At 45.5% G+C, this 17,116-nt stretch overlaps 1 protein-coding gene across 4 annotated transcripts in view; it reads right to left on the bottom strand.

The window, feature by feature from the left end:
* The window catches only part of LOC125463072 (prelamin-A/C-like), a 114,742-nt gene that overhangs the window by 35,003 nt on the left and 62,623 nt on the right, over positions 1–17,116 (bottom strand). The gene's annotated exons all lie outside the window — the stretch shown is intronic.

A 17,116-nucleotide genomic window follows, 5' to 3' on the forward strand; every position in this document is an offset into this window, starting at 1 on the left:
TACATGAATAAGTAATGTTTGGAGAGGTATGGGCCAAGTGTAGGCAAAAGGGACTAGTTTAGTTCAGGATTATGATTGTCATGGATTATGGTTGGGCCAAAGGGTCTGTTTCCATGCTGTATGACTCCACGACAGTCCTAGCAACAGCAGGCATGTTGGTTTTACAATCAGTCATGCACAAACTTTTGAAATCCTTAGCCAGTGAAAAAAAATCAATAGGCATTTTGAGAGAGTTAAGAGAGTATCAGAGATAATGGGAACTGCAGATGCTGGAGAATTCCAAGGTAATAAAATGTGAGGCTGGATGAACACAGCAGGCCAAGCAGCATCTCAGGAGCACAAAAGCTGACGTGTCGGGCCTAGACCCTTCAGCTTTTGTGCTCCTGAGATGCTGCTTGGCCTGCTGTGTTCATCCAGCCTCACATTTTATTATCTTGAGAGAGTTAAGCCCTGGTTTGTTGGTGGCAGGTTCTGGTTGATTAATCTATATTTTTCACGAATAAATAGAGAAAGTTGATTGGCAAACATGGTGGGCGTTGTCTTTATGGATTGAAACAGTTCACATGAAAATCTGATTTATGAAATTTGAAATTGAGGCTCATGGATTAGGAGCATTAGATTCCAGTTAGATTTGAGAAAAGACTCAAAGACAGAAAGCAATGAGTGATGACAAATAATTATTTTTGAGACTGGAGGATGGTGCGTAGTGGCGTTCCCCAGAGCTAGGATCACTGTATATTTTCGATCAAATATAAATGAATTGGATCATGGAAGCTGGTTTCAAAATTTGCTCTGATCTCTACCTTGGAGCAGTGGCAAACAGTGAGGATGAGATGAATTGCCTGTAACAGGACATATGATAGCAGCCTGGGAAAACAGTGGCAGATGGAGATTAATATACAGAAGAGTGCTGTATTTTGGAAGAAGGGATAGGGAGAGGTAATTGTCGACTTAAGCTAAAAAGGTATAGGATTAGAAGGACGTGCGAATGCAGTGATATTTGAAAGCTGTAGGACATATTGAGAGACTGGGTGAACAAAAACTTATAGGAGCATGGGTTTCATAAGTAGAGACATTGAACACGAAAATAGAAAGGTTAAGATAAACCTATAAAAAGCTCTGCAGAGGCCACAAATAGAGTATTGCATCCAGTCTGGTCCGCATGTTTCAGAAAGGATGTGAACGACCTTGGGAGGGTATGGAGAAGATTTACCAGAATAGCTTCCGAGTTTCAGTTACCAGGGTAGATTAGAAAGACCAGGGTTGTTGCACTAGGAGCAAAGAAGATTAAAGGGAAAGTTGATGGAGGTAAATAAGATAATGACAAATTTAAATAAGTTGGACAGGGTGGGCAAGACATACAGAGGAATATGAGGCAGAACTCTTTCTACAATCTATAATTTCAAAAAAAAATTGGATTTGGCACTTGGAGGAAGTAGGCCTGGGGATGGAGCAGGGTTTGGGACAGACTGGATTGTTCCACTGTGGACACAATGGACTGAGTGACCTCTTCCTGTTCTGTAAATGGCTCCTTGATTCAATATGCAGGACAGAGTAAAATCATCCTCTGGGATCCAGGGAGCTGGTGCTCACTGTGTAAGAATAGACTGAAAATTTGACACCACAGGAATGAGCAATAAATGTCAGGCCGACCAGTGATGGTCACATCCCGAGAGTTTAGTATCAGGAGACTGTAATGATGTGGGCCAGTTTGCTCAGTTGGCTGGATGCTGATTTGTGACGTAGCGGAAGGCCAACAACATGGGTTCAATTCCCACTCCAGCTGAGATTCCCACGAAAGACTCTCCTTCTCAACTGCTCCCCTCACCTCAGATGTGGTGATCCTCAGGCTAAACAAACCCCTGCTGTCTCCCTGTAATGAAAGAGCAGCCCTATTGACTGGTAAGACTATCATGGCTTTCATCTTTACCTCACCAAGTACAACACTGTGTGTTAATTTAAGAACAATCACGACACAACATGCTTATTTGACCAGAAAAATAACTAACTGTACAAATGGGAGATTTGTCCTTTCCAGAATGGAGTCTAAATGGCACAATTTACACACCCTATCTGTATTAGTGTGATGGGATAAAAGCTCTATAAATACTGGCATGGATAAATGGGCAGTGTGGCCTGTTTCGGTGCCGTAAACATCAAGGAATTCTATCAACGCTGACCTCAAGTTTGGATCCAATGTGTGTTCATGAACTGGCTGCCAGTGGGCTTTTCACAGAGTAAAAAGGCACTGTAGGTGCTGCTTTGGGAGAGGGATCTATGTTTATAACCCTGCTGGCATTCTGGAGAAACTGTGCTGAATGCCCAAAGTTCAGTGTCCAGACTGCCTGGAATATTCTAAATAGAGCTTCCAAATTATTTTCTTCACGATATGTATGATATGCAGACTGAACTGCACAGACTTGTTGTCATTAAACTTATTTAGTAGGCATTTTGATTAGCAATCTGACGCTCATAAAACAGATAAGTGATAACTAACAGTGCCCTGGTGTACTGCCTTTACACTCATTTTATTTAATTTGTCTAATCTGCACATAGAGCAGGACAGTGGAATGAATCAGAACTGACCAGTAACTTAGTACATCTATCTTTATTAGCTCATGGCCTGTGGGTGATGCTGGTGTACTGCTGATCCTCAGCTGCCATTGGGATGATACCCTTGCAGTCTATTGCTGTTGGTGGTGTCCCACATTGCGGTCAAGGAGACTATTCTGCATCGGCTGGTCTATCTAAGGGCTGGATTTTAACCCCTTGTGGCGGGTTATGGCTTGGGATTATACAAGGTAATGATTCTGAAAGGGTTAATGTTGCAGACAGCATGAAGTTCCACCCATTCTGATGATGTCACAGGGGCTTGCGAGAGGAGAATCTGAGCCTCTCAGCAACCCTGAGAGAGGGACAGAACTGTGATCCAACATTTCCTCATTATCACAGTAACAACATCTAACTTATCATACGATCATAAGTCCATACAATAAAGGAGCAGAATTAGATCGTTCGGCCAGCCCATCGAGTCTGCTCTGTCAATTTGACTTCTCTGTTTAATTTAGTGTCACGTGTTTTTTGTTACAAAATAGAGTGGAAAATGTTGCATTGTGTCACTGCTCTCCGTCGCCATCTTAAAACACAGACAGATCAACCAAAACACAGAATGTAAAGGCAGAAAAATGAAAAGATAAAGGAAGTGTCCAGCTTTACAGTTCTTCTTGTTAAGCACGCTGTGGGCCCTGGGCCTGGTTGCCAGGCACAAGTCCCATTCACTCTGCTGCCACTGCTGGAGTGAGGCTCACCACACTCTTCACTGCCATCTTGCTTCCACTGCTGCTCTTGCCATTATGAGCCCCTGATGAACCACGTCGAAATGACAATGCCCCTGGGTACCGAGCCGGCCCAAGTCCGGCTTCCACACCACCATGAGTCCACTTTGGGCCTGCCTCGCCGTTGTAGCCGCTGCCGATTCCACAGGGTCTCGTACAGGGCCCGAAGACACCACCGCTGCTGTCTCCGTGAATCAGCGCTGATCGCAGGTGCCACCAGGAACCCAAACCTGCCTCCTCCAGTGCGGCCACCATGAGTCCACGCTGCTGGGCCCACTCACCGCCACCAAAGCCATCACCGTAATGCAGATCTTCACCAGGAGGTAAGTAAAAGAAAACAGAACAAAAAAGAGAGGGGAAGAAATAGAAAAGAAACAAAAAGAAAGGCCATGGAGTGGACGAGCTCTGGGCTCAGAAGTCCTATTCCATCGCCATCTTATGGAACAGATACATGGCCGATATGTTTGTCAGCCTCAGTCCCCTGCCTTCTCCCTGTAACCATTGATCCCCTCACTAATCAAGGACCTAGATGTCTCCGTCTCAAATACACTCAATGACTTGGCCTCCACAGCCCTCTGCTGCGAGGAGTTCCCAGTGTAACTCGGACCTGATAGCCATCATGCAATAAACTGCTTGTTGCTTCAGACAAAAGCTTCATCTGTTTAATACTCACCTGTGGTTTTCCCCTCCCACTGTAGACCAAACCGGCCCTTAGACCCAGTCACAGAGAGAGGACGGTGGCAGCAAACTATCCTGAGCACTAACTGGTAAGAGGCTGATATCGCAGCACATGGGTAAGTGTTCTAGTAGAACCTGGAGCAGCACTGAACATATGCAGCATAAAAGACTGTCTGACTTTAAAAACTATTCACATGGACAGTCGGGAGCTGCAGTGTGTGGTGAGTCAATCAACCTGCAGGTATACCTGTGGAAAAATAAAGGATGGGACAACAGATTTTAATGGCAAAGCCTGGTGTTTCAGACCTGGAAGAGAAATGCAGAAACAAGTGTGAGCCAGAAGCTAATCACACTTAGCAGCTACAGATCCTATTTGTGAGCGAGGATCTATTGGAAACTATAGATTCAGTTAGAGAGCAAAGAGGAGGTCCCTGTGAGTGAGTTAATAAACCTTGTTTGGCCAGGAGAGTACTTTGAATTAACAATGCCAAACAGGCTGAGAAGGCTAGAAGAAGGAAGGGACTACTTCTCGCTCACAATGAGCATTGCTGCCATTACAAGTGGACATATGAGGCATGGCTGCAATAGACAAATTAAAAGAGATGGAAATAACCGAAATGTGGTATGCTGCGCAAGTAATGTTGCAATGCCAGAATTAAAGTAATAAAAGGTCACATATTCTAATAGAAACATACAGTAAGAAGGCTGTGATTATGGTGGACAATTCATTATTTAAACCATTGTTCAGGTGGAACAAATGTATTAAGGCCACAGGCACTGGGTCTATTTGGGAACATCATGGAAATCATTTATTAGGCCATGGAAGGTGTTTACCCTCAGAAAACCATCTGCAAGCTAAAGAAGATCTGACTGTGGAGCCTGAGATTCATAGGGGGAGGTGATGGCCTAGTGGTATTATCACTGGACAATTAATGCAGAGACCCAGATAACATTCTGGGAACCTAGGTTCAAATCCCACTGTGGCATAATTATTATTCAGTAAAATATCTGGAATAAAGAATCCAATGATGACCACCAAACAATTGTTGGAAAGAACAGCCATCTGGTTCACTGATGCCCTTAAGAAAAAGAAACTGCCATCCTTACCTGGTCTGGCCTACATGTGACTCCAGACCCACAACAATGTGGTTGACTCTGAACTGCCCTCTGGGTAATTAGGGATGGGCAATAAATGCTGCCTAACCAGGGATACATTTATCCCATGCATTTCAGTCACCAGGACACAATAACGTCCCTGTTTGGCATGGATTCTCCAGTTCACACTCACAACAGGCCCAACAGAAAAAAAAATATTGTGCTGAAAGTAAGAGGAGGGCAACTTAGGCACAGGACAGCAATTGAATTATTTCAGCTTATTAGGTATAAAAACTCAAACAACACATGATGACACAAAGTATAGGTCAGGTGGCAATGCTGTGGAATAAGAAAGTTGCACTGACACAAATAGTGTCCAGCCATTAAAGAAAAAGTTACATCTGTAAAACTATAGGTCACTTCCAGAAGATGTGTAAAAGTAGGACACATTTACGCTTGCTGCTAAAAGTCAACTGGCGACTCATAAACAGATGTTAATGTGATAGAGCCATCAAAGTTAATAAGATACCCAACGCATTCCCAGGGAAACTGGTAAACCAAACAGCCTGAGTTAGATAGAACATAGAACATAGAACATTACAGCACAGTAGAGGCCCTTCGGCCCTCGGTGTTGTGCCGACCTGTCATACCGATCTCAAGCCCATCTAACCTACACTATTCCATGTACGTCCATATGCTTGTCCAATGACGACTTAAATGTACCTAAAGTTGGCGAATCTACTATCGTTGCAGGCAAAGCGTTCCATTCCCTTACCACTCTCTGAGTAATGATAGAACCCATTAAAGTGGGCAACTGACTAATCTTAAGCCTGATACAAGGACAAATGTTACTGTCTTATCAGATTGTTTACCATGGGTAAAGAAACAGATGTTACAGAGGAACCTGCTTGGCCCAGGTCTCAAGGTTAAAAGTATGTCACAAACAACTCTGTAAGGGTTGTAAGATCATGGAGGGTGCAGATATAATCATGGAATACCTGCAATGTGGAAAGAGGCCATTTGGCCCATTGAATCTGCAATGATCTTTCAAAGAGTATCCCACCCAGACCTGACCCCACCTCTATCTCTGTAACCCCATATTTCTCATGGCTAACCCACCTAGCCTGCACATCTCTGGACATTACGAGCAATTTAGCACGGCCAATCCAGCTCACCTGTACATCTTAGGACAGTGGGGGGGAAACCGGTGCATCTGGGGGAAACCCACACAGACATGGGGAGAACGTATAAACTCTACACAGGCAGACAGTCACCCGAGGATGGTATTGTACCCAGGTCCCTGTGCTAATTCATAATTGAGAAACCTCACTTGAGAATGTATGCAGGTCTTGAATTCAACATTCTTGAAGGACCTGAAAGAGTTCGCCAAGTTGGAATGGAGAGTGAAACTGATAGGAAGAGAGACAAATTTATGTCAGGTCTGACCAAAGACAGACCAGTCAGAGATCAACTATTCCTGGAACAAACAGTCGCCAAACATCTGGTCAAGGAGTAACTAGTGTGTAATAATTCATTTGTCTTAATAGGCCTCACATGAGCCTTTTCTCCTTAAGGCTCACTGGGGGTTTCCTTCTAGCACTGTCAACCAAATAAGCCCCCAGAGCCAGCCAAGGAAAGAGGATGGTGGCGGACAATCACCCTTACCAGAAGCTGGTAGGGGTTGGCGCATTCAGAGATGGTTGGGATTGAGATGCCAGCAGGGAAAGACTTAAAGGAGGAAAACAATCTCAGAGAGGGGAGGGTGCCCACAATTGGCACAGGTAAGTCCCACAGAGGATAAACATCATCCCAATCCACCCCGTGATTTTCTTGCCCAATGGCAGTCTGCGCAGAGATGGCAGCGATGCCTGCCTGACCTGCCTCTGCCTAACTCTGGAACTTGTATTTCAGTCACCGGGATACAATAAGGCCCCCGTTTGGCATGGATTCTCCAGTTCACACTCACAACAGGCCCAAGGATGTGGGCCCTGCTTGATGCTTTCTGCCGTCCATTGTACTGTGGGAGGCAGCTGGAGGCGTGCCTTTGAAGGTGGTAAGCAGACTACCAGTTTCTCTTCACAGGCACCCCCCCCCCCACCATGACTTGCAAATACCCCTGCGGGAGGTGGGGAGATGTAAAATCCTACCCAAGACGTGGAGGCTGTGAGGCAATTACTGATGCGGGAAAACACGGCATGCCATCTCTGAGAGGAGAGATTTCTTGACCTTTCCCATTTTGACACATGACCTATACTGAAAGGATAATCATGTTTTTCAAAAACAATCCACTCATTTGCAGGATGTGGATGATATTGGCCACAGTGAGATTGGCTTGGTGGCAGGAGACAGAGGGTGGTGGTGGAGGGTTGCTTTTTGGGCTGGAGGCCTATAACCAGCGGCGTTCCTCGTGGATCAGCACTGGGTCCACTTTTGTTCGTCATTTCTATAAATGATTTGGATGAAAATACAGGAGGCATGGTACGTTTGCAGATGGCACCAAATTTGGTGGCGTAGTGGATAGTGAAGAAGGTTATCTTAAGATTACAAACAGATCTTGATCAATTGGGTTGACGGTAAGAGGAGTGGCAGATGGAGTTTAGTTTGGGTAAATGTGAGGTGTTGCATTTTGGTAAAACAAATAAGGCCAGGACTTATTCGATTAATGATAGGAGCCTGGGTAGAGACCTAGGGGTTCAGGTGCATAATTCTTTGAAATTTGCATCACAGGTAGACAGGGTGGTTAGGAAGGTGTTGAGCATTGTATAGGAGTTGGACCTATTGAGGTTGCACAGATTGGTGAGACCTCTTCTGGAGTGCTGCATGCAGTTCCAGTCATTCTGTTATAGGAAGGATATTATTAAGCTGGAGAGGGGTCTGCAAAGATTTACCAGGATGTTGAGGGAATGGAGGCATGAAAATAGACTGGAACGACAGGGACCTTTCTCCACTGGAGCATAGGAGGCTGAGGGGTGACCTGATGGAAGTTCATAAAATCATGTGGGATGTAAATAAGCTGAAAGGCAAGGTCTTCTCCCAAGGGTAGTGGAGTTCAAAACTAGGGGGCATATTTTTTTAAGGTGAGGGGAGAAAGATTTTTCACACAGAGGGTGGTTTGTATGTGGAATGAACTTGCAGAGGAAGTGGTGGATACAGGTACAGTCACCATGTTTAAAAGACATTTGGATAAGTACTTGAATAGGAAAGGTTTGGGAGGGATATAGGCCAAGTGCACACAAGTGGATGATTTAGTTTGGGATGATGGTTGGCGTAGACTGGTTGGGCTGAACAGTCTGTTTCTGTGCTGAGAAAGCAAGGCGTAGAGCTGGATGAACACAGCAGGCCAAACAGCATTAAAGGAGCAGAAAGGCTGACGTTTCAGGCCAAGACCCTTCTTCAGAAAACCATTTTCTGAAGAAGGGTCTAGGTCTGAAACATCAGCCTTCCTGCTCCTCTGGTGCTGCTTGGCCCACTGTGTTCATCCAGCTCTACGCCTTGTTATCTCAGATTCTCCAGCATCTGCAGTTCCTACTATCTCTGTTTCTGAGCTGTGTGACTCTATGATTCTAAATCAGCCTCGCATTACTAATCCCTGGGGATTATGTGTAAATTGTGACTCTTAGCTTGGAGCCAAAAAGGTCCTCAGTTCAAGTAGCACTCCTGAAAATTGAGCAAGTATCCACATCAATACTTGTGTAGGATGGTGAGGGAGAGTTGTTCTGTATAATTAGGCCACAGAGGCATGGTCATTAATTACTTGTGAGGTGGGCAGCTTTTGTTTTGATTGGCAAAGGAATCAATGGTTATGGGGGAGTGGGGAGCGGTTAGATTATAGATGGAATGTGGAATTCAAAACACAAAGATATCAGATATGATGTCACTGAATGGCAGAGCAGGCTCGAGGGGTAGAACGGTCTATTCCTGCTCTTATTTTGTACATTAGAATGCTCTTGAGAGAAGATAGTGCAGGTTAAATGTCAGTGAGGATCAACGTTATTGAAACATAACTATAGCCAAGAGGTTGGAAATAGAGACAGAAATTGAAGACTCTGTGATAATGGGAACTGCAGATGCTGGAGAATCCAAGATAACAAAGTGTGGAGCTGGATGAACACAGCAGGCCAAGCAGCATCTCAGGAGCACAAAAGCTGACATTTCAGGCCTAGACCCTTCATCAGAGAGGGGGATGGGGAGAGGGAACTGGAATAAATAGGGAGAGAGGGGGAGGCGGACCGAAGATGGAGAGAAAACAAGATAGGTAGAGAGGAGAGTATAGGTGAGGAGGTAGGGAGGGGATAGGTCAGTCCAGGGAAGATGGACAGGTCAAGGAAGCGGGATGAGGTGGTAGGTAGGAAATGGAGGTGCGGCTTGAGGTGGGAGGAAGGGATGGGTGAGAGGAAGAACAGGTTAGGGAAGCAGAGACAGGTTGGGCTGGTTTTGGGATGCAGTGGGGCGAGAGGACGAGCTGGGCTGGTTTTGTGATGCAGTGGAGGGAGGGTAAGAACTGGGCTGGTTTTGGGATGCAGTGGGGGAAGGGGAGATTTTGAAGCTTGTGAAGTCCACATTGATACCATTGGGCTGCAGGGTTCCCAAGCGGAATATGAGTTGCTGTTCCTGCAACCTTCGGGTGGCATCATTGTGGCACAGCAGGAGGCCCATGATGGACATGTCGTCTGAGGAATGGGAGGGGGATTTGAAATGGTTCGCGACTGGGAGGTGCAGTTGTTTGTTGCGAACCGAGCGGAGGTGTTCTGCAAAGCGGTCCCCAAGCCTCCGCTTGGTTTCCCCAATATAGAGGAAGCCACACTGGGTGCAATGGATACAATATACCACATTGGCAGATGTGCAGGTGAATATCTGCTTGATATGGAAGGTCATCTTGGGGCCTGGGATAGGGGTGAGGGAGGTGGTGTGGGGGCAAGTGTAGCACTTCCTGCAGTTGCAGGGGAAGGTGCCGGGTGTGGTGGGGTTGGAGGGGAGTGTGGAGCAGACAAGGGAGAGTGGTCTCTCCGGAAGGAAGACAAAGGTGGGGGGTGGAAAAATAGCTTGGGTGGTGGGGTCGGATTGTAGATGGCGGAAGTGCCGGAGGATGATGCGTTGTATCCGGAGGTTGGTGGGGTGGTATGTGAGAACGAGGCGGTTGTGGCGGGGGTGGGGTGTGAGGGATGTGTTGCGGGAAATGCGGGAGATGCGGTCAAGGGCGTTCTCGACCTCTGTGGGGGGAAAGTTGCGGTCCTTGAAGAACATGGACATCTGGGATGTGTGGGAGTGGAATGCCTCATCCTGGGAGCAGATGGCTTGTTTCTGCTACTTTTCACCCTCAGGGTGCTGCTCCATGTGATCTGGTCTCATTAAGAGTTTGGCTTTTATACACACTGTCTCAGCAGCGATTATTACAGTAAGGGCATATTTAATCTTTTACTCCACATGCTGGAGATGGCAATTTTGATGTTTGGATGAGACATGAAACTTCTGTTTTTCCAGGTCCCAAAAGAAGGGAACTGCATCCCCTGCTCCCCAAAAACCCCCACCCACCTCCCCTCAGCACCCTGAACAATATTAATGGAAGCCTTTCGTTTCCTTTAATAGTCAAGCTGAGAACTCACAGCCAAACTGAAAGAAGTGGCCTTGAACAGACTGAAGTATTCGGATGCAATTGAGGTTTCTTTGATGATCTTTTGGCTCCTTCATTTGATGATTAGTTCATGCCTTTTGAACCAACTACAGCCAATTTGCAACATTCCAATGGAGTGCATATCACTGTGTCTTTATACTGCAGATGCCAAGTGTCAAAATACTGGAACATGTCTAAGTTTTCAACACACCAGATCCCAGAGTTTGACCAGACTCTGAGGAACCACTAGATTAAAGGCATCAGATAAGGGAGCCATTCTTTTATGTCCTCACCAACTTATTTTTATTTCATTTTCTGTATAGGCAGCATTTCAAAACAGCAAATATTAACAGCAAGAGCTGGCAGTTCAACTCAGCTTCAGACGAAGTAATATTAGAGGGAGAAGTACAAATCTATGCCCAAGCGCGGTACAGTGGGGTAGCGCTACAGCCTCACAGCGCCAGGGACCTGGGTTCAATTCCACCCTCAAGTGACTGTCTGTGCGGAGTTTGCACATTCTCCCCTGTGTCAGTGTGGGTTTCCTCCGAGTGCTCAAGTTTCTTCCCACAGTCCAAAGATGTGCATGTTGGTTGGATTGGCCATGCTAAATTGCCCGTAGGGTGCAGACTGTGTAAGTCAGCCATGGGCAATGCAGAGTTGGGGGATGGGTCTGGGTGGCATGATCTTTAGAGGGGCAGTGAAAATTCAGTGGACAGAATGGCCTCTTTCTGCATTGTAAGGATTCTATGAACTTCAAAGTGCTACACTATTGTATCTGTTTTTAGGTTGTAGTAGGTTCCATCCTTTTAAAGTTTCAAAGTGTTTTAATCTTTTATGACTGAAGTACTGATCAGGAGATACCATTTAGGGCAGACAAGTGGTAATGTCACTAAATGAGTCATCCTTAGGCTCAGGCTGATAGTCTGGGAACATGGTTTCAAATTTCACCATAGCAACAGGGGGAATTCAATAAAAAAAGTTTAAATTTAAGCATTAAAAGCTAAGAACAGTGACCACGAAATGATAATCAATTGTCAAAAAAGCAAATAGTTCACTTCCATTTCTGATGAAGGGCCTAGGCCTGAAATGTCAGCTTTCCTGCTCCTAAGATGCTGCTTGGCCTGTTGTGTTCATCCAGCTCTACACCTTGTTGCCTTATACAACACTTCCATATTTTAAATATCAGTTGTGATCTGTTTTCCTTGCAGGTGTTGATTCAAGTCAGGACTTCTAATATTTAGATCAAAGGCAGAATTTAAAAAGGAGCCTTTTTTCAGAGAATCACTGAAGGAGCAAAAATAGGTTCTGGTCAGAATAGTTTAACGTTACTTTGATACATCATTTATAAATGACCTCCTTTGCAGTCAAGAATACTGAAAACCCACCAAATATATCAGTTATCCTGGATGGATAAGGAAGATTTCATAAGCAAAAACACTTCATTACAATACATTAAACGATAATCTGTGATCAAAAACTGATTCCTGCTTTTAAAAGTTGCTTTTGGAATGTGTCTGTTGTTTCAAGGTTTCAGCATTTGTTTTCCAGCCCTAACTGCCCTTGAACTGAGTGACATATTTCAGAGGGTAGTTGAGAGTCAGCCATATTGCTGTGGGGCCGGAGTCACATGTAGGTCGACTGGGTAAGGAGGGTAGATTCTGCACTCCCATCCACACAGAAAAGGGCATATGTGAACCATTTATAGAGATAACAAGATGTAAAGCTGGATGAACACAGCAGGCCAAGCAGCATCAGAGGAGCAGGAAAGCTGACATTTTGGGCCTAGACCCTTCATCAGAAATGGAAGTGAACTATTTGCTTTTTTAATAATTGATTATCATTTCATGGTCACTGTTCTTAGCTTTTAAAGCTTAAATTTAATTTTTTTAAATTAAATTCCCCCTGTGGGGAACCCAGATCCCTGTGTTGGTGGGGGGGGGGGGGCGCGGGGGCAGCAGTGCTAACCACTGAATGCTGCTTTTGGAGGGAGCAGATGGATCTATACCAGCTCCGTGAGGTCATAGTCTTTATGCCTGATCAAATGTAGTTATACCAGTTGCTATTTTACAATAAACCATCTGAGGTCAATGCCTCAGCTTTAGATATTTTACAGTGATGTATTCTCTACCATTTGACACTAGGTAGGCCTAAGACAAGGGAGGGTTGCTAGTAGCAAATAACCTCAAACAACCCCTGCCCAGTACCATATGTTGCTGGTAGTGGCAAATACTACAAGTTATCATCCAAACGAAATGCCACATTATGACGGCAGCTATAAAAAAGGAGGTGGGTTGCGGCACGTGGACCAAGGAGAGGACTGACGTGAAAGTCAATCTTTAATATCTGGCATTCATGATGAATTGAGATGAGCAATGATTCAACCATTTTGCACCTGGATGTATCCAGCCGGCCCACTGCCCCAGCAGCACAAGGCCTGGGTGGTCCCTATGTCAGGATGCTGTGATTTACCTCTTTTTGGGGGGGAATGTGCCATCCTGTTGGTTTTATCAGACATTCCGAATGCCCTTAGGGATGGCCTAGTGAAGGATGTCGGTACGTTGCTGTTTGCTGCCTGTTCATGTAAAGCTTTAGGAATGTCCACAAAGCATACCTAATGGGGTCAAACACACGCAACATGGGAGGCCATGACTGACCATAATGGAAAAGGTGTGTTCAGGGATACACTGAACACATCGAGAGGCTTTGTTACGAATGGGCAGAGGTATCAGACAAAGCACACAAATGGATTACTGCCCAACTCTTCAAGCTCCACCTGCCCCACAGGTGCCAAGCTGCAGGAAGGTCCCACATTGAGCTGATCAACGACCTTAGAATCTGGAGTGGAAGAAAGCTTTCTTCAAACACAAGGACAGCCTGAGGGATGGTCAACAGAGTGCATGGGCTCTCATTTTCATTTGTGCAGCCACGCTTTAAAAGGACCAGCTCTTGCTCCGCCCATCTGGGAGCTCGCGGGAAATTGTGCAACGCAGGGTGCAGGGGATTTACTGGAAGAGCGTCTGGGGCAGAGGATTTCTCGAGTTAGGAGAGGCCAGAGAAACTGGGATTGTTTTCCTTGGAACAGTGAGGGTTACGTTTTGATCGAAATGGAGAAGCTGTTTCTGCAGGTTGCAGGGTCAGTAACCAGATGATACAGATCTAAGATAATTACAAAGAACCAGAGGAGAGATGAGGTGTTTCTTGAGAAGTAGTGTGTTATTATGATGTGAAATGTGCTTGTTGAAGGGAAGAGAAAGAATAATAACTTTCGAAAGGGAATGGCATATATGCTTGAAAGAGATAACTTGTTAGGTCTATGGGAAATTGGATTAAAGAGCTGTCATGTTCACTACGGCTGAATGGTTTCCTCCTGCGTTGGAAGGTTCTATGACCCTGTGACCAAGTCAGCAGTGAGCACTATCTGTTGCTACACAACCTCTCCCCACATGGTGTGAAGTTGCTGACTGTCTGTGGGCCTCTCTCCATGGAGAGTCTGGCATCCACTTGGGCCTCATTGCTGCACTCTGCAGAATAGTATCTGCATTAAGGATTACATTCAACAGAACCTGGAAAGGATGACTCACCCTCAGAGAAATGAGCAATATTTGTACTGTTGATAACTTTGGAATAAACATACGCTGAAAAATGTGGAAAAATAAAGCCTGCTGGAGATGCCAAAGGATTATGTTCGGCTCAAGCACAGCAATGGAAAGTGAGGCCTGAACTTGACTCATTCTGCTATTAACACGGGCATTAAGGAATACATCTACTGTTAAATACTGCTGAGATATCTCAACAATCCATTGGCATCAGGGAGCTATTTCATTGCAAGTATTTGCAGTACCAGTTATTACCGCAGCTGTGTTAACTACTTGTAACGTAATCTCATATCCAGCAATAAAATCAGATTGGAAGTTGCCATAGTTCAGTTGCTGTAATATCTGAAGTACCTGCACGCAGCTCTGGAGTGAATTATACTTGATATCAGAATGGTGAGAACATTAGTATGGGTGTGGTGGACAGTCGCTGGAAGTATGCTCAGCAAGAAGGTCAACATGCAATGCTTATTTGACACTATCATCATAGCTATCACCTTCTGTCCTTCTATCTCTCACAATTGAACAGGAGGGAGCCCCCTTAATCCCATCCTCACCAGGGATACCTAAAGAGAGTATCAACTACTAGCACGCCACCTCTTGGCTGAATTGTCCAGGCTATTGTTTTAACTCTACATTTCTTTGGTGCTTTTGACATTTGGTCAAAGCTCTTAAAACCTGCAGGGAATAGAGCTGACAGAGGTTTTGCTGACTTCATGACTGCTGCTCAAAGCAGTTCCTCGCTGTGGGTTCCTGAGTGGCTGGTTCCTTTGAAGTACAACGTGACAGGGGGAACAAATAGAGGTCACACAGAGCACGATACGTTGTTGAAGGAGAAAGGAGGATAATAGGGGAGAAGGGTTATTGGGATGTAGCACCTGTCAGTTCACGGAGAAACTTACCGACCTAAATCTCCAGTGGGGAACAATCTGCAAGAGGCCTGAGCTTCCATAAGGACCGAAACCTTGTACCTACAGCTCAACCGCAGTTTTGGACAGTGAGGAAAGGATTTGGTTTGCTTGCATTTATTGGTCTGTGCATTGATATAAGAGTGGGAAATCATGTTGCAGGTTGTACAGGACATTGGTTAGGCCACTTTTGGAATACTGCGTCCAATTCTGGCCTCCCTGCTATAGGAAGGATGGTGTGAAACTTGAAAGGGTTCAGAAAAGATTTACAAGGATGTTGCCAGGGTTGGAGGGTTTGAACTACAGGGAGAGGCTGAATAGAATGGGGCTATTTTCCCTGGAGCATCAGGAGGCTGAGGGGAGACCTTATAGCGGTTTATGAAATCAAAAAGGATAAAAATCAGAATTATAGAAAGGAGGTTTGAATAGGGTGGATAGAAAAAGTCTTTCCTCCAGGATGGGGGGAGTCCAAAACCAGACGGGCATAGGTTTAAGGTGAGAGGAGAAAGATTGAAAAGGAACCTTTGGGGCAATGTCTTCTCACAGAGGATGGTGTGTGTGTGGAATGAGCTGCCAGAGGAAGTGGTGAAGGCTGGTACAATTACAACATTTAAAAGGCAGCTGGATGGGTACATGAATAGGAAGGGTTTAGAGGGATATGGGCCAAATGCTGGCAAATAGGGCGAGGTTAATTTAGGATATGTGGTCGTCATGGACAAGTTGGTGCGAAGGGTCTGTTTCCGTGCTGTATATCCCTATGGCTCTAAGGTGTGGACTGCATTACCAATGCCTTTGATGCTGCCTAGGGCAATGAACCGATTTGCACCTGTGTCCTTCAAGGCTTGAGTTGGAGATCTTTTCACAGTTTGCTGCATACTGGTTGTGAGGTAGTTCTCCCTGGTTATTGAGAGCTACCCACATTCCATTCTCTTTCCCGAGAGATAGAAACAGGCAGTGGTGACCTACTTTGCGAGGATGGCCAATTTCTCAGTGCTGTGGGTTGTTATTGACTGTGAGCACATCGCTCCACGCACTGCATGTATGCACACTGCTGTATCAGATCGCAAAGGGATTTCACTGCCTCCATGTCCAGCTGGGGTGGCTCACCTTGTCTTGGCAAGAGAGGGACATGGGTCAGTGAAGGCAGTGGGATTCTGGATGTTATACTTGAAGAGCTGGCGATGTGTGAAGCTGTGAGATATATAGCATTGTGAAGTATGTGGGCACACAGTGTAGCATATACACGTTCAAAGTGAGCTGTGATTGCGAGAGATTGTTGGTGGTTGAGTGGTGGAGCAGTGCATTGAGCAGCATCAGAGGCTACTGGCATGGTTTTCCTGGGACATGGCAAATGAAATGCATTCACTCAGCTTTATCAGCTAGGAGAGCTTCAGCAAGCTCTAGAGGTAGGGATCTGACCACCATGGTTTCCATTGCCTTGTGTGTGTGTGTGTATGTGTGTGTGTGTGTGTGTGTGTATGTGTGTGTGTGTGTGTGTGTTTGTGTGTGTGTGTAGGAACTCCTGGCCCCTTGTGGATACAGGACATCTCTCACTTTTCATCTCCTTCATCAGTCTACAGTGCAGTGCCTGAAAACCTTTCTGTCATGTTGCACTGCCTTCGGTGTTTCTCAGGTCACATTCAGGAGCCGCCCCTGCCCCTGCTCCAGCTACAATGGGCCACCCCCTTCAGAGGAGCAGGCTAGCTTTACTTGCGCTAGTCGCTCACAATATTGCCTCCCAGTCAAATGCCATGCTAATCAGTAGCACACCTAGCCCTTTCAACCTCATGAAACAGCATGCAACACCAGTTGATGTGCCATCTGCACTACAGTTAATGGGTCTGGGTTAACACAAATTTCAGGGGCTATCGACTCCGGCAGTAACTTCTAATACAG

Source organism: Stegostoma tigrinum, chromosome 25, assembly GCF_030684315.1.
Source record: "Stegostoma tigrinum isolate sSteTig4 chromosome 25, sSteTig4.hap1, whole genome shotgun sequence".
NCBI classification, from domain to species: domain Eukaryota; kingdom Metazoa; phylum Chordata; class Chondrichthyes; order Orectolobiformes; family Stegostomatidae; genus Stegostoma; species Stegostoma tigrinum.